The sequence below is a fragment of the Sorex fumeus genome, unplaced genomic scaffold (assembly GCF_029834395.1).
Source record: "Sorex fumeus unplaced genomic scaffold, SorFum_2.1 ptg000213l, whole genome shotgun sequence".
In the NCBI taxonomy this organism is placed as follows: domain Eukaryota; kingdom Metazoa; phylum Chordata; class Mammalia; order Eulipotyphla; family Soricidae; genus Sorex; species Sorex fumeus.
Window position 1 is genome coordinate 1,743,446 of NW_026606270.1, and position 23,767 is coordinate 1,767,212.

At 41.8% G+C, this 23,767-nt stretch overlaps 1 protein-coding gene across 1 annotated transcript in view; it reads right to left on the reverse strand.

The window, feature by feature from the left end:
- NCOA3 (nuclear receptor coactivator 3) overlaps positions 1-23,767 on the reverse strand; it is a 125,688-nt gene that overhangs the window by 56,535 nt on the left and 45,386 nt on the right. Inside the window, exon 2 of the mRNA XM_056108432.1 lies at positions 12,890-12,968. The gene's annotated coding sequence lies outside the window, so the exon portion shown is untranslated. The remainder of the gene's footprint in view (positions 1-12,889; positions 12,969-23,767) is intronic.

Genomic DNA, 23,767 nt, shown 5'->3' on the forward strand with positions numbered 1-23,767 from the left:
TTACTCATAATCCTACAAACACGCAATTTAGGGTTAAAGGGACAAGTCACCGTGCGTAGTTCTTTCCGGCTTATCATGCAGGAGGACCAGGTTTAATCCCCAGCACTGCCTGGTCCCCTGAGCGTTTGAGAAGCAACTCCAGAGCACAGTCAGGATTCTGGGTTTTATGAAATGAACTACTGAGCTCAAGTAATTTACATAATTTACGAAAATACCAGAAGGCTAAAGTCTAGGTCTCACCACACCCAACACAGAATTCTCTAAAGCAGAAAGAAGACTCAGAAATCAGAACTAAGACTATTAAACAAGAAACTTAACTTTAAAAGATATTTAGCTACAGTAATAGTTATTACCGCCACTTAACTTTTTGTTTCTCCCCAAAGGAAAAGTGTTTAATACAAAAAATTCGAGCGTCACAGGATAAATTATTAAAATTAAATATCTTCCTAAGAGATCAACTTTCGCACTTTTCTCTGGTTATCCTGTCTGGAGAACCACAAAGTAGCCAGCAATGCCTTAAGGTGCTGCTCGCTGTGACATCCGTGTCAAGGGGAATGCTACCTTCTCCCTGCTTCACACAACTCTAACATTTTGTTTTCTGGTTGTTGTATAAGGAAATCCCTTCTCTTTGTCATCTCTCTCTAATTATTCTTATGCAAAACAAAAACACCAAGTAGCAACTGATTTTCTCTCCTCAAACTTCAAATATATATATATATATATACATATATATAATATGAAAGTAAAAACTGAACTGCGCTACTTTTCCTGTCAAAAATGTTAATTACACAGCTTTAGCAAAGATCTGTCAACCCATTTATCAGTATAATTGGACAATCAAGGGCCTATCTTGAATGCAGTAATTGAAAATGATTCTCACTTAATCAGGCATGAAATACCACCACCACGAGCAAACCAAGATTACACTCTATATAAGTCAATACCTAGAAACCTGGTACCTGTACTAGGATTATAGAGACCAATCTAAAAGGGAGAAGTTACTCCCTCACAGGCCAAGAACTAAATAAATACAAGGAACCCAGAGAGCAGATACATCAGTAGTCTGGGCCAGAGAGAGTACAGCGGGCAGGGCATGCAGCCAGGTCAATGCCCGGCATCCATATGGTCCCCTGAGCCCCAAACAAGAGATCCCTGAGTATACAGCCAGAAGTAAGCCTTGAGCATAATGAGATGTGGCAAAAAAATAATAAGTATTATTATATATTATATTATATATTTTCTACCACTGAACCACCCATGCTTTACAAGCGGCCAACATGGCCGACCCGAGTTCGATTCCTCCGCCCCTCTCGGAGAGCCAGGCAAGCTACCGAGAGTATTCGATATGCCAGACACAGTAACAACAAAGTCTCCAATGGAGACGTTACTGGGCCCGCTCGAGCAAATCGACGATCAACGGGAGGGCCTTTACCTTTACCTTTACCTTTATATTATATATAATTATTACAATACACACACTAACTACAAGTGAAACCTGGTGGAAAAAAAACATACATAAAAGTTTCTCTCAAGGGAACAAATAAAGAAATTTTAAAGTTTAAAATCTCCCCATGGGGGTATGGTGCCGCCAGCAGGTCAATCTATACCTGTGAGGCGACTGCATCAGCAGCCTGATGGCGCCTTCAGACTTCCAGATACCCCAAAATTGCTGCTGTGTCTTTGGCCAGACCCCAAAAACTTGGGGCAAAGTTTACCAAGAAAGTAAACAGCCAAAAGTTAGGTATGTGGGAAACACACCCACAAACCACCTCCAGCTCAGCTATATAATTGGAGGCATGGCCTCTCTGGTTCCTGATCGAACTGCTTAATGGCCATGATCCCAGAAACTCGGAAACAGATCTCGAAACCCAGCAGCTTTTGGTAGAAATGCGTCCAGTCCCTGCAGTAGGTTACCGGTGCTGGGCCAACCCAGGTGGGAAGAGGTTTCGTGCCTTGGCCTGTTCCTCCCAGCGGCCCAATGGCCGCCATCCTCCAGAGGCCACTGGACAGTCAGGTTTGGGCCCTCAATGACAAGACATGCAGGGACTCACGGGATGAGGATGGAGCCGGTTCTGTCCTCCCCACCCCAACGAGGCCCCAAGTCATCGCCCACGAACGGCCTCTCTGGCTCCTGATCAAGCTGCTTAATGGCCATGATCCCAGAGACTGAGAAACAAATCTCGAAACCCAGAGGCTTTTGGCAAAAATGCGTCCAGACCCCGCAGTAGGTTACTGTCACCGGGCCACCCCAGGGGGGAAAGGGTGCTGTCCCTCCGCCTGCTTCCCCCTGGCGGCTTGGTAGCCGTCATCCTCCAGAGGCCACTGGACAGTCGGACTTGGGCCTGCAGTGATGAAACTTGTTGGGCCTCACAGGATGGGGGTGAAGCTGGGCCTGTCCTCCCCATCCTGAGACCCCAAGTCATCGCCCACGAATGGCCTCTCTGGCTCCTGATCAAGCTGCTCAATGGCCATGATCCCAGAGACTCAGGAGCAAATCTTGAAACCCAGTGGCTTTTGGCAGAAATCCCTCCAGATTTAAGTGTTAAAATTTCAGAATCTCAAAATCACGTGTGGCTCTACTGCAGCCACACGACATCATATGTTATTCATAACCAGCAACAGAACACAAATTGTCTACTGTTGCCTTTTCAGCAGATCTGAGTGTTGGGGTAAAATCTCAGATAACAATGGTGGGTCTGGTGTCGAAATATTCAAAGTGATAGAGAGTAGAGAGAGAGTAATGTGGAAATCATCTACCCCACAGGTAGGGGGAGGGTGTGAGATAGGGGTAAGGTAAAGGTAAAGGCCCTCCCGTTGATCGTCGATTTGCTCGAGCGGGCCCAGTAACGTCTCCATTGGAGACTTTGTTGTTACTGTGTCTGGCATATCGAATACTCTCGGTAGCTTGCCGGGCTCTCCGAGAGGGGTGGAGGAATCGAACTCGGGTCGGCCATGTTGGCCGCTTGTAAGGCGAACGCCCTACCCGCTGTGCTATCACTCCATTGGGGTTTTTGGTGGTGGAGAATGGGCACTGGTGAAGGTACGAGTGTTTCATTGTATGACCGAGACTTAGACCCGAAAGCTTTGTAACTGCTCTCACGGTGATTCAATAAATAAAATTATAAAAAAATAAAAAAAAAGTAAGGTGGAGTTCATGCACAATTCAATCAGCTAAACAGTGGCTGAATAAATAGCAGTACTCCTACCCAAAAAATTAATTAATTAATTAATTAATTTTAAAAAATCTCCCCAGCAAGGAGGTATTCAAGCACCACAATTAAAGGAGAGCAAACCTTGAGGAACACTGCAAACTTGTGTGCGATGCTTGGTGAGCACCACTGCCACACATGGTGCAACCCCAGGTGATTATCAACAACCAAGGGAAGGAGTAAGGGAAGGGACAGACACTTCAAAATCTCTCCAGGAGGGGTCGGAGTAATGGTTCAGCAGGGACAGTAATAGTACAGCTGTCTGCCTTGCACACAACTGACCCAGATTAGATCCCCAACATCCCATAAGGACCCCCAAGCACCGTCAGGAGTAATTCCTGAATGCAGAGCCAGGAATGAACCCTACGCAACTCCTGTGTGTCCCAAAAAGCAAAAAAAGAAAAAAAAAAGCCCTTAGGAAAACATCGACAGATATTAATCCTTTAATTAACCTTAGAAGCTATTTAATAAAATATTCTCAAGGAAGCCTGAATGACTAATAAACATGCCTTTTGGCACTTATGTAATTAAGGAACAAATTAGTCAAAACTTGGGAGGAGCCCTTTTTTTGTTTTGCTATAGGGCCACAACTGGTGATACTCATGGCTTACTCCTGGCTGTATTCAGCGATCACTTCATGGATGGAACCAGTATTGGCCATAAGCAAGACAAGTGCTCAAACTCCAGTACCCTTCTCTGGCCCTAAGAGAAGAGTGTTTATTTTTGGTTTTGGTGCTAAACCAAGTGTAGCTATTCCTGGCTCTGTTCCCAGGGATCACTCCTGGAGGTGCTCAAAAGACCATATGCGGTGCCAGAAATGAAACACAGGTTCGGCTGCATGCAGGGCAAGTGCCTTATTATCTTTCTGGCCCAAAAAGAACCATTTTTCTAGGACTGGAGCGATATCACAGTGGGTAGGGCATTTGCCTTGCACGCGGCCAACCCAGGCTTGATTCCCAGCATCCCGTATGGTCCCCCAAGCACTGCCAGGAGTAATTCCCGAGTGAAGAGCCAGGAGTAACCCCTGTGCATCGCTGGGTGTGACCCAAAAAAACCAAGAAGAACCTTTTTCAAATGCACTTCATTGTCCTCCCGTTGTTCATCAATTTGCTCGAGCGGGCCCAGTAAGGTCTCCATTGTGAGACTTCAGTAGACTGTAAACTTGCACCTTTGACCAGCATTTTTTTTTTTTTTTTGCTTTTTGGGTCACACCTGGCGATGCACAGGGATTACTCCTGGCTCTGCACTCAGGAGTTACTCCTGGCGGTGCTCAGGGGGCCATATGGGATGCTGGGAATCGAACCCAGGTTGGCCGCGTGCAAGGCAAACGCCCTACCCGCTGTGCTATCTCTCCAGCCCTGACCAGCATTTCTCAACTGGAAATCATACGGCCCCTCTATGCTTCCCTGCAGGATACTCCACGGAGACCACCGTGAAAATGGGGAAGGGGTGGCCCAGCACAAGACTAGAGAATCAACAAGAAGACAACGGGCCACAGGAATGAAGAGCACCAGCGTCAGAAAAAGGCTGAGAAACACTGGCTTAGACCCATGAGAATCAAAGGATCTATCCCACCATGTACCAGGAAAAACTGTAATAAACACCACTGAGATGTCAGAGAACAGGCAGGGGACAGACAACTGTGGTCCCCGAGGAGGCAGGGGACAGACCACCACCCAGGCTTTCTACCAGGAAGCAATTTCCAGATCACAGCACAGGGTGATGAGGACTCCAGACAGAGCCCAGCAATCCAGCTGAATTGACAAGATAATTACCAGAATTCAGGATGGCAAACAGGCTAGACCCTATAGGGCAGCTGCTCAGTGAAGAGTAAGATCATGGAGATTGACAAATTGGTGTGAAAATTTGTATCGAAATATAAAAGACCTAGATTAGCCAAAATTATTACGCGAAAGAATAAAATTAAATGACCCACACTATCTAATAATTTTCTATCTTCCTATAAAACTGCAGTAATCAGGACAAAATACATGGGCATAAGGATTGATACAATCAATGAAACAAAATAAAGACCACAAAGATCCTGACACATCCTGTCAGTTGATAAAGTTACAAAGCAATACCAAGGGGAAAAGTGTCTTCTCAGTAAATAGCCTTGGGACAGAACAGCTGCATTTTAATACTGATCCTTCTTACTTCACACCATATACAAAAATTAAACCAAAAACAACTGACAGATCTAAATACAAAACTAAAAATCTAAATAACTTCTAAGAGGGGAAAATCATTACCTCAGGGTTAGCAAAGATTTCTTAGTACATTAAAAAAAGCACTAACCATAAATTGTACTTCAAAATTCAAAGTTCCTACTTCTCAAAACCCAAAATTTTAAGAAAATGGAAAAGGAAGACAATTACCAGAATAGACTCTGAGAATATATTTGTAACCAGAATATATTTTTTAAATCATGCAATCTGAAAACTACAATTTTTTTAAATGGGCAAAACATTGGAAAAGACACCTCATGAAAGAAGATACATGTGGTTTTAATAAACATAAACTATTTTCAGTATCTTATGATTTTACAGAAATGCAACTTATAGTCACAATGCAAGACCATATTTTACCCCCATTTGAGTGGCTAAAATTAAGAAGACTTAGAATACTTAACAGCAAAGATGTGGTCCATAACTCATGTACGATGACAGGAATATAAATAAAATGGTATGGCTATCTAGAGCCTAGCTTCTAAACCATGGATCACTATCTATATGGGTTACACAACTGAATGTGGAAGTCACAAAAAATGTTTTATATTTTTGTTTTATATTTTGTTTTACATTTACATTTACATTTTGTTTTACATTTCACATTAATGTGCTACATTATTTGGGAGCCAGATAACACAGGGCTTAAGGTGCGTGCCCTGAGCAAAGCTGACCCCAGTTTTATCTCTAGCACAGAATATGATCCACAAGTACTTCTGGGAGTGATCCCTGAGCACAGAGCCATGAGCACCACCAAGTGTGACTCAAACACCAAAATATAAATGAAATTTTAAAAACTGAGGGGCTGGAGTGATAGCACAGCAAGTAGGGCCTTGCATGTGGCCAACCCGGGTTCAATTCCCAGCATCCCATATGGTCCTCTGAGCACCGCCAGGAGTAATTCCTGAGTGCAGAGCCAGGAGTAACCCCTGAGCATCACTGGTTGTGACCCCCCCAAAAAAACTGATATTAAATAATATTATAATACATTATCAGTAAATGTTCTATTTATATGCCTATTTTATATGCCCAGGATCATGGGGAAAAGTCTCAGGTGAAAAGTATTACCAAGCGGAAAAAAAATTAAGACAACCTGATCTGGAAATAGTCAGTTTTCATAATTTTCTTTATAGATAAGCATATACTTAACACAAGACTCTTCAGCTGCGCTCTCGAACACTCAGTAACACTACTCAAAAATTTAGAAACAAACTACTTTGCCACACACAACAACATGGAAGCATCTAAAAAATATATATTTGCTGAGGTGAAGCAATAGTACAGCAGGTAGTGTGTCTGCCTTGCATGTTGTGACCCAGTTCAATCCCCAGCATCCCCTATGGTCCCCAGAGTACTGCCAGGAGCAATCTCTAAGTGCAGAGCCAGAAGTAAGCCGTAAGCACTACATATATGCTGCATAAAATATTTATAGTGTGGTTTGTTTGCTGGTGAAAAGTCAAGATGGTTTAATCCTTACTACGTTTCTACACCATCAATGTAGGAGGCCATTCTATATCTGTCCTTCTGACTCAGTATGATACTCTTCAGATCCATCAACAAAACTGCATGGTTTTAACTTTTCTTATAGCCATGTAATGTTCCATTATATATGTGTGTGTGTGTGTGTGTGTGTGTGTGTGTGTGTGTGTGTATCACAGTTTCTTTGTCTAGTGATCTGTTCTTAGACACTTGTGCTGTTTACAGATTCTGGCTACTGTGAATAGTGCTACAACCAACATAGGAGTGCAAATGTCCAAAGGCAACAGAAACTAAGAACTGGTCTTTAGTAAGGAGCTGACCAGATAGTGGGACTGGCGGAGGGGACAAGAAGGGGCCGTGGAGGGAAACGCCACCAATATGACACACTGGAATGATGATGAAAGGAAGTGGATATTCTAATGCAGGGAGTGGTGCTGGAATGTTTAATGCCTGAAACCCAAACGTTAACAGTATTAACAGTATGCAAATCACTGTGCCTAATTTCTTTTTTAAATTTTAATGTTGCAATCCTCGCATAGTATAATTTGTCAATCACTGTATCACTATCACCCCCTTGTTCATCAACTTCCTCGAGCAGGTACCAGTAACGTCTCCATTCGTCCTAGCCCTGAGATTTTAGCAAGTGCCACATTGGAGGCTCTTTCAGGATCAGGGGAATGAGACCCATCATTGTTGCTGGATTCTGGCACATCGAATATGCCAAGGGGAGTTTGCCAGACTCGGCCGTGTGGGGGCTGCCGGGCGGGCTCTGACCGCTGCCCCCGCAGGACTTCCGTCGACCTGACGCTCTCTAGGATGCAGTGCAAGACCCCCACGGTGGTGCACCAGCACGACCAGATCCACCGCATCCACCACTTCTACAAGGTCAAGTTGACGCAGCAGAACTACCGAGACCTGCTCCCGCGGATCCTGGCCTGACTTCCCGCAGCTGGACAACATCCATCCCTTTTATGCTGACCTGATGAACATCCTTTACGACGAATTTGTCAATATCTAACAAAACTCTACATATGTAAAAATGTGTATATCTTTTAATCCAGCGGTCCTACTTCTATATACTCATCCCAAAGGTGCATTCCCAACAATGTAAAAATAAATATTCACAAGGTTACTCGCTGCAGCATTATTTTAATTGCAAAATATTGGAAGCAAGTAAATAATAACATATAGAAAACTGCTTTAACTAAGGAATGTGTACACAATATAAACTATGTATCATGTAAAAATAAAAACAGGGGCTGTAGTGATAGCACAGCAGGTAGGGCGCTTGCCTTGCATGCGGCTGACCCAAGTTCGATTCCCAGCATCCCATCTGGTCCCCCGTGTACCGCCAGGAGTAATTCCTGAGTGAAGAGCCAGGAGTAACCCCTGAGCATCACTGGGTCTGACCCAAAAAGCAATAATTAAATAAATAATTAAAAAGATAACAGAAACAACGTGCTGGGAGAGGGAGAGAACTATTGCTTAATATGAATGGCTTCAATCCAGGAAAACAAACATTCTGGAAATGGATGGCAATGATGATTGCACAACAACATCTATGTGCTTCATGCCACTGTGCCACTGGACATGTGCCACAATACAGCCACTAAACTGTTTCAAGTATTAGAGTGGCAGATTTCAAGATAATAAGTTTTACCGCAATCTAAAAAAATTAATTGGAAAGATCCTTTTGGTATGAATTGGCATTATTTCCCTGAAATATTAGTAAGCCGCCTCCCCCCCAAAAAAGTAACAAATGAGTATAGTTAACTTTTAGAAAAGCAATAAATAAATATCAGAACACATATCTGCTTGTCAAAACAAAGAGGAAAACCAGGGTCAGAGGAATAGGACAGCAGGTAGGGAGCTTCCTTGTACACAGCTGACACAGGCTCAAGCCACAGCACCCCATGTGGTCCTCCAGGGCCGGCCAGGAGCGATCCCTGAGCAGAGATCCAGGAGTAAGTCCTGAGCACTCTCAGGTGCGGCCCCATAACAAAAGAAATAAAACAGGACAAATCAGCTAACTGTGACATCAGTAACCCGTTTAAGAAAAGTGGGAGGAAAGGAGGAAAAACAGGCCACTGTGCAGTGCTGGGGATTGCACAGGGGTGCTGCCAATCAACGCATGTGCTCCAGCCTTCCGGAACATTCGCACAGTGGCCTAAGCACCACCAGGTGTGACGCAAAAACTCTTTAAAAAAAAAAAAAACAGAAAAACAGGAGGAGGTGATGAAATGTAAAAGATACAGAGAAAATATGCATCTGTTTGGTAATTTTTACTTCTTTGACAAATATCTGTAATTTATTTGAGAGCACGGTATTTATTTACTCGCCCTAATCTTGGGTAGAACAGTTAGGAGAAAACAAGAAAACTATATACAAATCCACCACTCACTTTAAGTAACTGTGTTTATTATAGTGAAAAAGGCAAAACACTTCTGAAGCTGAGAGGTCACGTAGTTTATGCACTTTTTATAGCATAAGAAGAAGCACAGATATATGTAGTGATGAGGCTGGAGCGACAGCACAGTGGGTAGGGCGTTTGCCTTGCACGTAGCCAACCTGGGTTCAATTCCCAGCATCACCTATGTCCCCTGAGCACCTGAGCACAGCCAGGAGTAATTCCTGAGTGCAGAGCCAGGAGTAACCCCTGTGCAATGCTGGGTGTGACCCAAAAAGAAAAAAAAAAAGTAGTGAGGAATATAGAGAAGTTGGATATAATCATATAAATTCATAACTTATACCTTCAAAATACATGAGTATTTCCTAGGTCTCTCCACTGAGAGAACCCAGGAACAATGACAAAGCCCTGCCCGATAGATCTTGGTCTTCAATGGCATTTCCCAGAAGGAAATGGAGCCATGATTAAGAGAGCCCCACTGTTCAAACCTAGGACAAACTGAGGGCAAAAATAATTAACTTGAGTAATGAATTGTAAACAATTTAAAAAATATGAATTTATGAGCCATACAAATAGATAAGGCTCTTGATTACAGAATAATAGCAGGAACTGACTGGTAAATGTGAAGAGAATGCTGGGATGAAAGAAAGAAAAAAAAAGAAAGGGAGGAGGGGAGGGGGAGGAGGAGGAAGAGGAGGAGGAGGTGTAGAGGAGGCGGCACAGAAGCCAGGAATCATCTATAAGGGGCTGGAGCGATAGCAGAGCGGGTAGGGCGTTTGCCTTGCATGCAGCCAACCCGAGTTTGATTCCCAGCATCCCATATGGTCTCCCAAGCACCATCAGGAGTAATTCCTGAGTACATGAGCCAGGAGTAACCCCTGTGCATCGCTGGTTGTGACCCAAAAAGGAAAAAAAAAAATCTGTGAATGTGAAATCCAAAGCAAATTTGAGAATTAGGGCATCTGTCTTTCAAAAGACTAGTTATGTTTGCAAAAGAAGGCAGGGGGAGGGGGTACTTACTCTACATGAAGAAATCTGATAACACCTAGATTAAGTAAGCAAAATTAATACCAAAATTAACAATGAGGAGATAGACTGGATGGACATCACCTCCAAAAGATACCTTTCTCAGAGTATCATATGACCTAATAGGTATTTCAATCAAAAATATATTACTTCTAGCTAATCACAGGGGAACTTCTAATACACTGAACAACATTATGCTGGGCGTGAGATCAGGATGTAAGAGGAAAAAAAGTCATCTTGAAAGATAAACACGAAGGGAAGAGGGGAAGTTGAAGGGGAAAAGGAAGGAAGAGGAGGAAAGGGAAGGGGAAAAAGAGAGGGAGGGAGGGAGAGAGAGAAACTAAATGCAGTATGTGATTGTAGACTATTCTAATAGGAAACGGGAAATGCTGTAAAAAAATGTAGTAAGTCACCTGATTACATCAGAATATAGACAGCCTACTAGTATTGTGTTCATTTATGATACTAGCAACTATATTATGACTATTCTTAGGAATCAGAGCAGAATTATAAAGGGGAAAGCAGCATGTTTTACACAATTTAGGCCCTTTAAGAGTATGGGTGAGCTCTATGCTCTGAGGTCCCTTTTGTGTGCTCAAGAGAGGCTCCAAGTAGAACTAAGGGAACCATATGTCGTGTCAGGGATCAAACTTGGGCATCCCACATGCAAACCATGCATTTAGCCTCTTAACCTACCTCTCAAATCCTGCAATGTATCATACTAAAACAGTTCAAAAAAGCATGCATAGGGCTGAAAAGATAGTACAAGGTACTTGCCTTGCATGCAGTCAACCAAGGTTCAATCCCCAAACTCCACCAAGATTGATTCCTAAGGAATCCCCAAGCTCCACCAGGATTGATTCAAAAGGAAGCCCTGAGTACTGTCAGGTGTGACATCCCCACCTAGCCCGCAAAAATAAAAAGCATATGTGTGCTTACACATGAAGAAAGAAAAAGATTAAGAGCATACACAAATGCAAATATTAAAACAAGTAGCTAAATAATAACCAGATGTTCTTTGTACTCTTATTTTCATAACTTTTGTGCGTTGAAAATTATTTCCAAATAAGGTTTTTTAAAATTAAAGAAAAGCTAGTTCTCTGTGTTCAGAATATAATGGGAATATATACCCCAGCTGAATTTTATAGTGAAAGCAGGCTAGATGGGTTTATGGATAAAGGAAAGCTTCAAATGTCAGAGAAGAAAATCTGTACTTTATTTCTGTGAGCTAGGGAATAAGCACAGAGCTTATTGCAGAAGGGAAGTCTGAAGAGAAATATTTAAGAAAATTTGAGGTTGGACTGCCATGAAGGTAGGGGGAGGGTTAGAAGAGGGGGTACAGTGGGGACATTGGTGGTGGTGAATGTGCACTAGTGGAGGGATGGATGTTTGATCATTGTAGGACTGAAACTTAAACATGAAATCTTGTAACTGTATCTCACAGTGCTACAATAAAAAAAAATAATAATAATTTTTAAAAAATTGAGGCTGGAGAGATAGTACAGGGTTAATACACATGTTGCCAAGCCTGTGGCTGACCCTAGTTGGATCCCCAGCACCAAATGGTCTCCTGAGCATCACTGGGTACAGCCCTGGAGGCCCTAAGCACCATCAGGGTAGCCCAAGTAAACCCAATAATTTTGATGCAGATTGAACCACTGCTCTGGTTGGCTAAGAGTCACTGGGAGGGGCATGCAGGCCTCCTGTGTACTACATGAGAGACACTATTCCCAAATAAATGAATATTCTAGCAAGATTTTAACTAGGTAAAAGTAACAGATAAGTAATAAAGGGACATTTGGATAAATACATACATGAAATTATGGGGTCTTAGCCGAGGAAACTAAGAATAGTAAACAAAAAGTAAAACAAATGCAGAAGACCTAAATGTATCAAAGGCAGGTAGGATTCAGAAATAATTGGAGGGTTGGGGGAGAGAGTTAGCAGGAAGGGTGTTTGCCTTGCATGTGGCTGATCCAGGTTCAATTCCTGGTACCACATATGGTCAACTAAGCCCTGCCTGGAGTGATCCCTGAGTGCAGAGGCAGGAGTAAGCCTTGGGAAGTGCCAGGTATGGTGTCCCCTAAAAAGATATTCATACATGGGCCTGGAGAGATAGTACTAGAGTTTAAGTTGCATTGCTTGTGGCCAACCCTAGTTCAACCCCCAATATCACATGGTCCCAAGTACTACCAGGAGCAACCTTCAAGCACAGAGCTGGTACCAGCACCTGAGTACCACCAGGTATGGCCCAGAGACCTAAAAACTTAACTAAAATGAAATAAAATCATCATAAATAACAGGAAAATGGGCAGGAGGGTTATTATTCAACTGTATATAATTTCTCTCCTTCTCCCCCCACCAACAAATTGTTTATAGACACAACATGACCACATATTCATTCCAAGACCATTCACATACATAATATTAAGAGAAAAACATGAGCTATAAAACCAGATTGAATCAGAAATCAAAAGAGGGCGATTTTTTTCAAAAGAGTAAAGTCAGAAAGGAACCAAGTCAAAATAAAATTGACTTACCTGGCTAAGGAGTCAAATGACATCCACGTGGTATATTTTTATTGGCCTCTGACTCCTCTGTTCAGCAAGTATTTTGATCCTGAAGACAAAAAAGAGGGGGGAGGGGTTGAAATTCATTGCCCTTAAGTATTATAAGTAACACACAAAAAATTTTCCCATCTTTTCCTTCCCTGGACATAGCAAACAAACAAAAGATACAAATGTGAGGACTCTTCCTACTAGGAAGATCTGATACTTTATTTGATCTGATACTTTCTTTTGTCACATATTACTACTTCTGCTTTAAAAGTCAGGCCTGCAACACATAAAACATTATCACAGTCTGTAAACATTAATACTGCAAAGGGGAGGGGCAGGGTGTGGACGGTGGAGAAGACCAGTAGCAAATCCTGAAAAGTGATCAGACCAGATGAATAACCTGAATTTGGAGTATCCCCACCTGTTCAAAACCAAAACTACCATTAAATCAAACAAAAGACTATTTGATGCTTATTATAACTTAAGAATTTCCAGGCTAGGAGCCAGAACGCTAGGACAAAGATAAGACAGAAGACAAGATGTTTGCCTTGCACGTGGCTGACCGGGGTTCCATCCCAGGCTCTCTATATGGTTCCCCAAGTCCTGTCAGGAGCAATCCCTGAATGCAGGACCAGGAGTACGTCCTGAGCACAGCTAGATGCAGCCCAAAAACTTTAAAAAAAAAAAAAAAAAGCTCAGACAGGAATAGCAGATAGAGCACTGTCACAGAGCACTGCCCTGTAAGCATGTGGTCCTGAATACAACCTCTGGGTGCCCCACATATGAAAGTGCTACCCTGGCTGCTCTGCGGTCTGGGACCCCCCAGCATCACAAGTGATTTCCATTCCTGAATACACTGCAGCCAGGTGTGTGAGTACCACAAAAGGGTGCAACCTCAGGCAAGGATCACAACTAAAAAGATGTTCAAGTGCCATGACCAGGAAGTGTGACTCCTGGTGAGCACATCAGCGACCTCCAGGAAGCACCAAAACCATAACTTGTCTGTCTCAGCACAGGGAGCAACCTGCAGCAAGTACTGCAACCTGACAAGCAACCCCAGCCAGCCCCTCTGCTAGGGGTGCATGCAACCTTCAGTCAGCACAGCTGCAACAATGGCAACAATGGCAACAACAAAGGAAGAGAGAGCAAACAGAAACACAGTTCAGGAACCAGACTGACCCCAGTTTGATGCCCAGCGTCACTAAGTGTACCCCTGAGGCTCCTGAGCCCTGCTATGTGTGGCCCTGGTGGCATCGACTACCACCAAGGATTGTCCTGGTGGCCACCAAGCACCAAAGGGCCTGAAGACTGCAGTATTCTCAGGCCCTCAGGCCCTGGTAAAGTCCCGAGCCAAGAATCACAGGAAGCAGCCCCTGAGGCCCCTGACCCTACATGAGAGATCTCCCACATTCCCCCACCCAAAGAAAACAAAGTTTAGATCTTAAAAAAAATTAGAAGGAGGGTTGGAGCAACAGTACAGCTGGTACAGCATTTGCCTTGCACACAGCTGATCAAGGTTTGATCCCCAGCAATCCACATGGTACTCTGAGCACCGCCTGTAGTAAATCCTCAGTGCAAAACCAGGGGTAACCCCTGAGCATCACTAGGTGTGACAAAGCCAAAAAGCCAGAAAAATAAAAATAAATAAAATTAGAAGTAACTGGAGAGAGAGTGCAGGGGTTAACCTAATGCTTTCTGCACATGCAGCCAATGCAAGTTCTATTCCACAGAGCCACACAATTCCCTAAGCACAATCAGGAGACGTGCCTCAGCACCACCAGGTATGACCCTAAAACCCAAAAAACTCCTTTTTTTTTTCTTTTTGGGTCACACCAGACGATGCACAGGGGTTACTTGTTGCTTTGCATTCAGGAATTACTCCTGGTGGTGCTCACAGGACCATATGGGATACTGGGAATCGAACCCGAGTCGACCGCACACAAGGCAAATGCCCTACCCGCTGTGCTATCACTACAGCCCCCCAGAAAGGTTTTTAAAACTTTTTCCCCCCAACCACACTGAAATTTAAAAATATAAGAGAAGATAAAGTCTTCATTTTGTTTTTGTCTGTGTGTTGCTGGGGGCTGAACCCAGGACCACACAACTTCTTAGGACAGCAAGAAGAGCTCTTGCCTGGCATGCAGCTCACCTGGGTTCTATCCCCAGTAACCCAGATGGTCCCATGAGCTCCATCAGGAGTGATTCTTGAGCACAGAGGCAGAAGTAAGCCCTTCTGAGAGCTGAGTGTGGACCCAAAACAAATAAGCAAAAGAAGTATCCTATCAAGGAATGATGACCAATTTGTATTCTGTATTTCTTATGTCCACAGAAACACCCTGGAAAGAAGTGTCCCCCAACCCTGCCCCAGGAAATGTTCAGTTAGATGACAGAAGGCCCCGGTCACAGATCTATAGTCAAAGATCAATCGCTGACTTATCTATCAGGAATCCGAAAGGAGTAAAATGTCCAAAAATATATATACCAAAATCCCATAGAGTATGAAACTGTTCATAAATATAAAAACGTATCTGGAGCCAAGACAATAATGTTGTGCAAAGGCAACAACTGTAATTGACTTCTTGGAACCATGATTTTTTTGCCTGTAACAAAAACAAGTTTATTCTTACCCCCATTTCGTGATTTAAAATCCAGTCAATCATGCAACGAAAAATCATATCACATCAACAAGAAAACTGATGTTTCTTTAAAAATCTGAGGGGGGGGGAGGAAAGACGTTAAGTTTTCTACTAGAATTAACCCCCCCCCCAAAAAAAAAAGACTGATGAGGTTCTTGTTATCAAAACCTGCATCACTAGAGGCTAATGGGGGTTGGGGACAATCAAATTGTGTTTTGTTAATAACTAGTCTGAGATGTGCCTCAAGGTCAGAACAAAGAATTAAACTGGGGGTGGGGGAGCTGACAAAAAGGGGGATGCTTGGAAACACCAACTGGATAAAAAAGAGGCCGCTGAATATTATGAGCATGCTTTCCTTCTGCTATTGTCAGGGAAGGGGAAAGAACTCCACTATTAATCATTGTTCTCTGCGCTGCTCAAGCCCCGTTGCCAGGGGCTCCCTCCCTCCGCCGCCTGCAAGGCTGCACAAGAGGAGCCACCATCCTTGGGAAAAGCCAGCTGTTGCCCACTGGTCTTCAAAGCACCACAGAAGTTTTTGCAGCAAATAAATTTTAGGTGACTTACAGATTATTTAAAATTCGTGTGATTTAAATTTAGCGTTCTTCTGCAGTTGATTAGCAAGCAATAAATGTATCCTTTGTCAAAAATGAAACAGATTTCTCTCCGAACAGTCAACTACAATCAAAAAGTAAAAAAGCATTTAAAGTCATGAAAAAGTTTAAATCTTTAAGATTTAAATTTAAAATTTTTAATCATGAAAATTATATATAAAAATTGTGACTTTTTAAAAAGCCGGTACCTACTTAACTCAGGAATAAGTTATTTTACTACTTATTCCTCAGTACATTAGTGTGTGTTCAAGTAAGTAAAAATGCATTTGGTACCCAAAAAGAATTTATTAGTACACATGACAAACTCTTGAATATAATATTTTTGCTGGGGAGGTGAGGGATACTTGGATAGAACTTCAAATCAAAGCTTATCATGTCAAGTATATTATGAAAAGGATTTAAGGAAACTGTATTACCACTTTTTCCTATGATACACTAGAAAGAACAAAATTGATCTATAATTACTTATTCCCACAGTTATTAACAAACCATAGTAACTGTTTAGTACTATCTAGTGTCAACATGAAAACTGAAATGACACAGTATAAGCAGAAGCCTGGATTTTGGATCCAGCTTTTTCAAGGAGCCTTGTTTGAGAGAGATACAGAATTCAACGAAATGTTTGCTGTGATTTATTAGATGCCAGACACTACAGTGGCACTTATATTTATAAGAAAAGCATGGTTCCTGCACTTGATTATCAAAAATAAAAATATAAAGGGGCCAGAGCAACAGCACAGAGACTGGGGCGCTTGCGTGCAGCAGACCTGGGTTCTATCCCCAGCACTCCATCCAATCACCCGAGCCTGCAGGAGTGATTCCTGAGTACAGAGTGATCTCTCAGTGCAGAGCCAGGAGTAAGTTCGGAGCACCACTAGAAGTGCCCAAAAACAAATAAACAGCAGGAAAAGGGTAGGTATACTTAGTGAAATAAAAAACTATGTTCATTATTTGCTGGGCATCAATTCTCTGCACTGCACCCAGACTGCACAGATACAAGAAGAGATGTTGGAGGCAAAGAAGTACAAAGCCAGTGTAAAGAGAAATTGCCCTACCTTGTCTATAGGATTGCTATTGGTACTAGAGCATATTTAAATTAAAAAATATTCTCCTGGGTAGGTGGGAGAGTATCAAAGGGGGGAAAAAATCATATGTACACTTATTTTCTACAACTATTTTTCAGTAAAGGTAAAGGTAAAGGCCCTCCCGTTGATCATCGATTTGCTCGAGCGGGCCCAGTAACGTCTCCATTGGAGACTTTGTTGTTACTGTGTCTGGCATATCGAATACTCTCGGTAGCTTGCCAGGCTCTCCGAGAGGGGCGGAGGAATCGAACTCGGGTCGGCCATGTTGGCCTCTTGTAAGGCGAACGCCCTACCCGCTGTGCTATCGCTTATCACAACCAAAATGTCATGAGTTTCTTTATAACAAAATATAGAAAGAAGAAAACTTTTATTTTGGGGGGTGGGGGAGGGGGGAACAGTCACACCCAGCAATGCTCAGCAGTTATTCCTGACTCAGGAATCACTCCTGGCAGTGCTCAGGGGACCATATGGGATGTGGGGATGGAATCCGGATTGCATGCAAGGCAAACACCTTCCCCGCTATACTATCACTCCAGCCCAAGAAAAAAACTCCTGTGGTGAAGAGACAGAGATAGTACTTTGGGTAAGGTGCTTGTCTTGTAAATGCACCAACCCCGGTTCAAGCTCCAGTACCACATACGGTCTCCCAACAGTGATCCCTGGGCGCAGAGCCGGTGTGGTTTGAAACCAAAAAATTAGTAAGAATTTTTTTAAAAGAAAAAAAATTCATAAAATTTAGCCATTTGTGTTAGCCAGTCACAAAGACATGAGAGACATTATCGAGGTGCACAGAGGTAGCTGAAAATGAAAGCTATTTTTAACATACCCAGGAAATTGTGCCGTACTTTTTGCTTACACAATGCTATCTACTGAAGAACAATGGCGGTAAACATAACTTCTGTACTTTTTTAAATTACCTGAGATTAAAGAGAGAAGTTAAAAAAAAAAAAGCCAGTTGGCAAAGCAGTCTATTAACATTATGCAAGGACCTGGTTACTAAAACAGGTAAGGAAGCAAGTCGCTGGCTGCGGCTTCTTCTGCCTCCCTCTCCCCCACTCTTGGAAATACTGCATGCGGTGCTGCAGGATCACACAAAATAAACACAGGAAAGGGGATGGGAGCACTGGGTGGGGAAATGAGCAAAGCTCTGGGCTCTACCAGTGGAAGGGCTGGCTCAGTGGAAGGCGTTCCACAAGAATTGCTACAGGGTCAAAAGTTTACAGTGGTTTCAATTTCACCTTTTAGCAGCCAATCACGACACAGAGACTGCAGGCTGACCCCTCCGGCTGCAAATGAACATTAACTCTTAGGGTACCAGCACTGTATTTATTCCTTACCTTCTAAGGTTTTCCTTTTCCTTCCTTTTCTCCCAATGGTTTTGTTTGCTATTGTCTGTTTGTTTGGGGGAGTTGGAGGGGGGAGGGGGGGAGCGTGCGGGTGCCCTCAGAGAGATCGAAGAAAATTTTAAATTCAAGGCCACAATATTATTTAAGAGTATTTTAAATATTTTTGAAGGGAGAAATGATCAAATAATTTTTATCTTTCTCCTTGAAATCAGAATTTCTGCATTATGTCGTGTCTTAAAAAATATATCAATCACTAATGCTAGTATTAAGACAAAGAGGGAACTCAGGCAGGTTAAAAAGACAGATTTATCTCCACAAGGGAGCAATTCCAAGAACAATTTACAGTATGATGAAAGATGATGTTGGTTGTGTTTCCAGTAAATGCTGTAAAAACCACTTGGACAGTGAAGACGTTTATTTAAAGTATTTATCTACACCCCAGTATTTTATAGCACAGATTCTCTATCTCCTCTCCTGATCATTAACATGCAGTATGTCTGTTCTTTCCATTTAACTGTCCATCTTCCAAAATGCAGGTAATGCTTCTAAGAGCTCAACTTTCTTTTCCTATGTTCCCTCTAAAAACACTTCTGCACCCAGGAGTGATTCTCTAAATGGCAAACTCAAGATCAAATAACTGCTCCCTAATTCATCTTTATGCAAATTTCCTACAAGTGCAGGAAACATCAGTAACTAATTCAATGAGTACTATTTTCACACCTTGACTCTCCTGTTTTAAAATTAGATTTCTTTAGAGCATTACATGACAAAAGTGAAGTAGTTCTTCTATTAAATGCTCAAACAGAATGTTCAGAAAAATTCTACATATGCAGATATGTAAATTATTAGTAATGCCAGTATCACTAAGACATTAAAGTTATATTTTAGCATCTTGCTCACTTAAATTTAAACCTATTTAGAAGCCCCTGGAGCAACTACCACTAAGAAAATGATTTTATATAGGATCTTCACTTTCTTATCCAAATCAGCAAAGGCACCAGTCATTTGTGAAAACACTAAGGCTGCTATGCCAATATACAAGAATGTCTTACCAATTTACAACTGTCAAAGATCCTCAAAGTAAATTTACAATGTATAAAGTTTTCAGAGCAATTTAATGGGTTAAGCTGGTTTAAAAAAAAAAACACTTAATATGATCCAGCTTTCTACTTAAGCATTAAAAAGTAATTTTCTAGTACCAACTACTAAACCTTCATGATTAAGGCTTATGTGCATCTGTCAATATACACATAATTTTTAACTTTTAAAATTTAAGGTGTTTTTTTAAAACACAGCTTAAAAATAGCTTTTTTAATATATTAAGTTAGAGGAATCTTTTTTTTTAAACAAGATGGCCTCATTTTGAAAGAAAATGGATGCGATAAAATTTTACATCAAGTCAGCATGTTAGCAAGAAGCTTTTTTGTGTGTTCTGAATTTGATTAATACAAGCCAAGGTCACTTCCTGAAAGATGCCTACCATTGCAGCTGCAGGCGAAGTAAGCTCCATGGAAAGGCTGGGGGAAGGGACTGGGTGATGGCATTTATTAACAGAGACAGGCTTCCATCTCTATGCGCGGCTATATAATGACGGAAGGAAAGGCAAGACTCCAGAAATCCTGGCAAAAATTATTTCTACCCAATATTTTAAAACAAAAAATTAATTCAGTGAATATAATGTGGCATGGGGTTTGTGTCAAAATTATATCAAAGACATCCTCAATTGACAATGTTGAAATGTTTTACCTAATACAACAAAAACCACTCACCACTAGAAATGGAAGTAAATACGGCATTCAATACAACACAATGTGTATCTGCTATGCAAAATGCCCGCAATGGAAGGTACAGGCTCTTGGGAAAAAAAAAAATTCAAATAAAAACCAAGGGTGACCTAAAAATTATGAAGGTAGAAACACAGAACACAAAAGCAAAATATTTGATAAAATTTTACCTAGAATACAACTTAAATTCCATTTCATCAACATTAATGAATATTATATGTGCTCCAAAAGTAAGCCACCAAAATATACATTATCAACTAAAACAAACTCTCTCCTTGAACAGTTAAGAATTTACAAAGCTAGGAAACCATACCTAAGTACCATGCCTGCCCTCTCTGAGGTTCACTGTACACTTCAACAGAAAAAAAAACAGGAACAGGTACGGGAACAGCAACAGAGCCCAAAAGGTTGAGGCTAAGTACAGGCAGAGCATGCTAAGCATGTGATATACCTGGATTTGATTTCTCGAATGCAACAGAGGCAGGGAATAGCCTCGGAGCACTACTGGGTGTGTCCCGTCCGCCCCCCCCCCCCCAAAAAAAAATTTAGAGTCAGAAAATCTGTGTTCCTTGTAAGTTTATGTAACCTTCAATAAATGGTTTTTATTACTTCTTTTTCACACATACAAAATGGGAGTAATTGTATTTAACTATGATTTTCCAGAAATTTCTGTATCTGAATGGCTGTATAATAAAATTGACCTTCTGTTATTATCTGCATGTACAAAAGACACTGTTTTCTACATACGCTGGGAACATAATTTTGTCAGTAGCATTATCATTCCCCTTCCTTTTATTCCGATAGAAGTTTGAGGGGAAACTAGGAGGGGAACAAAACTGAACAGATGCTTAGCTGCTCCGGTTCAAATATACTGACACTGCTTGCGTTTCAAATCATTTTACCTTTAATGGGCAAAGAACTTCCTGCATACAAATTCTGTATATGTTATTCTAATTATGTAAAAGATTTTTTAATATATAATTTGAAGGAAGCTAGTCAAAGGCTAGAAAATAGCAGAGGGGGTAGGGTGTTTACCTTGCATATAGCTGACCTGGATTATATCCCCTACATCCCAAAGGGTCCCCCGAGGCCCACCAGAAGTGATCCCTGAGCAGATATCTAGGAGTAACCCCTGAGCACCACAAGATATGTCCCCAAAACAAACGAATGAACAACAAACAATAAAAATCTGCCAAATAAAAAATATATAAGAATTCGCTAAATTCAGGATATCTGGGCATGGCAAAGAAGTCACTGAGAACAGTTCAACAGAACCACATGGTCTTTGAGTAAGAACAAACCCTAAAAATGGGAAAAAGTAAAACTATGTTTATATTCCTTTTCTTTTTCATATTCCTCCCAAAGACACTTTGTGGGGACTATGGTAGGATGAACATTTCCTCAAATTCTCCTTGCCTCTATATTCTTTTATCCAATCACTTGATTTATCCCAAAAATGCTCAAAACAAAAGCCTAGCCGATGCAGGATCTTCTAACTATAATCCAAGACAAGGGAAGTATATCATTCCCTCCCATCTCCAACTAAATCATTCTTCTCCCTTGAGTTTATCCCCAAGTTCTCAATGCAGTCCTCATTTGGCAAGTGAAACTGGGTCCTGCTCCAATACAGCTTTTGTGCCAAAAATAGAATATTTTTGAGAAGAAATAGTGACTACAATAGCAAACAAAAATGTTGACCAGCATGTTTCCTTGCTATGCCAGAGTGGTTCACAGATATAAGTTTGAAAACCACTCTGATGTTCACAAAAAAAGTGTTTTTGAAAGACTTACACCAGAATGATCTCCTCAGTGCAGAGTCAGGAACAAGCCCTCAGCACCACCAGCCTATCCCCCCCAAAAAAGCGGGGGTGGGGTATGCAGCACAGCTGATAGTACAGTGGGAAAAGAAAGAGGTTAACCTGCACACAGCTAACCTGGATTTGAAAACTAGCATCGCATATGGTTCCCCAAGTCCAGACTGATATCTGTTTAAAAAATAATGAACAATTCTTTTCTATGACATCAAACTAGGTAGATGGGCTATGAAACAACTGGAAAATTCTGTTTTAAAAATATATAAAATACTGTGGTCCAGTGAGATGGAACACATGCTCTGCATCTAGGAGCCCTGGGTTCTACTCTTAGCCCAGTGTATGCTCCCCTGAGCACTACCAGGAGTGATCCCTGAGCACCAAAGCCAAGACACCAAATACAAATACACACACACACACACACACACACTCACTCACACACACACACACACACACACACACAGAGGCCAGGAAATAGCCCAAAGATCAAGGACCCTTGCCCTGCATATGCAATAACCACCAAGTTAGGTCCTAGAAGGACCTGGAAGTAGTGACACATTCCTGGAGTGTCAGTTCAATTGGTCAAATACACTAACAGTGGACCCTGCACCCCTGAGCACTGCTTAGGAAACACACACACACACACACACACACACACACACACACACGCACGCACACACACACACACTCTCTCCATGTAGTACCACTTGGGAATAATGCAACTATGCCATATGTTACTGTTCTTTTAAAAGCTCATTAGGCTATAAACTTCAATAAAAGTTTTTGTTGTTGCTGTTGATTTGGGGCTACACCCAGAGATCCTCAGGGCTTACTCCTAGCTCTGTACTCAAGAATCCTTCCTGACTCTTGAAGGTGAGGGAGGGGCAGGGGGAGTGTCATATGGGAATGCTGCAGATCAACCCCAGGCTGGCTGCATGCAAGGCAAATGCCCTACCTGATGTGGCCCCATCAACCAAACTTATCAAGTGAAAAGCTAATACTCTGTTATTCCTAGCACATTAAGAATAAATGCACATCACCTTTCAATTTCACAAATAACTGTTAAGTTATACCATATTGTACTGTACTGCTGTTCAGGTACTGTGGAATCAGAGATAGTCAAGGTCACAGATCCTCAGAAGTCCTTAAATTCAGAGATTCTCATCCTGGGTGAGAAAGAAAGGTGCTCAGAGGAATTAAAAACAAATAAACAAAAGAACTGGGCTGTGGCCAAAGTACAGGGTAGGGTGTTTGCCTCTCCACCCCCCCACCACCCAGGTCAGCCAGGATTCAATCTCTGGCATCCCATTTGGTCCCCTGAGACACTGCCAGGAGTGATTCCTAAGCACAGAGCCTGGACTAACCTTGAGCATCACCAGATGTGACCAAAATAAACAAACAAACAACAAAAAAAAAAACCTCAAAGTATATGTCTTTTGAAACTGGACAAATTTTAAAGATGAACAAAGGACCTATTTTTTTAAATCACAGGATTTATTGTATTCTATTATTATTAATAATAATAATATATATAAAAGGCATTACAAGAAAGTTAGACATTCCATAAAGGAAATAAATGGTACAATA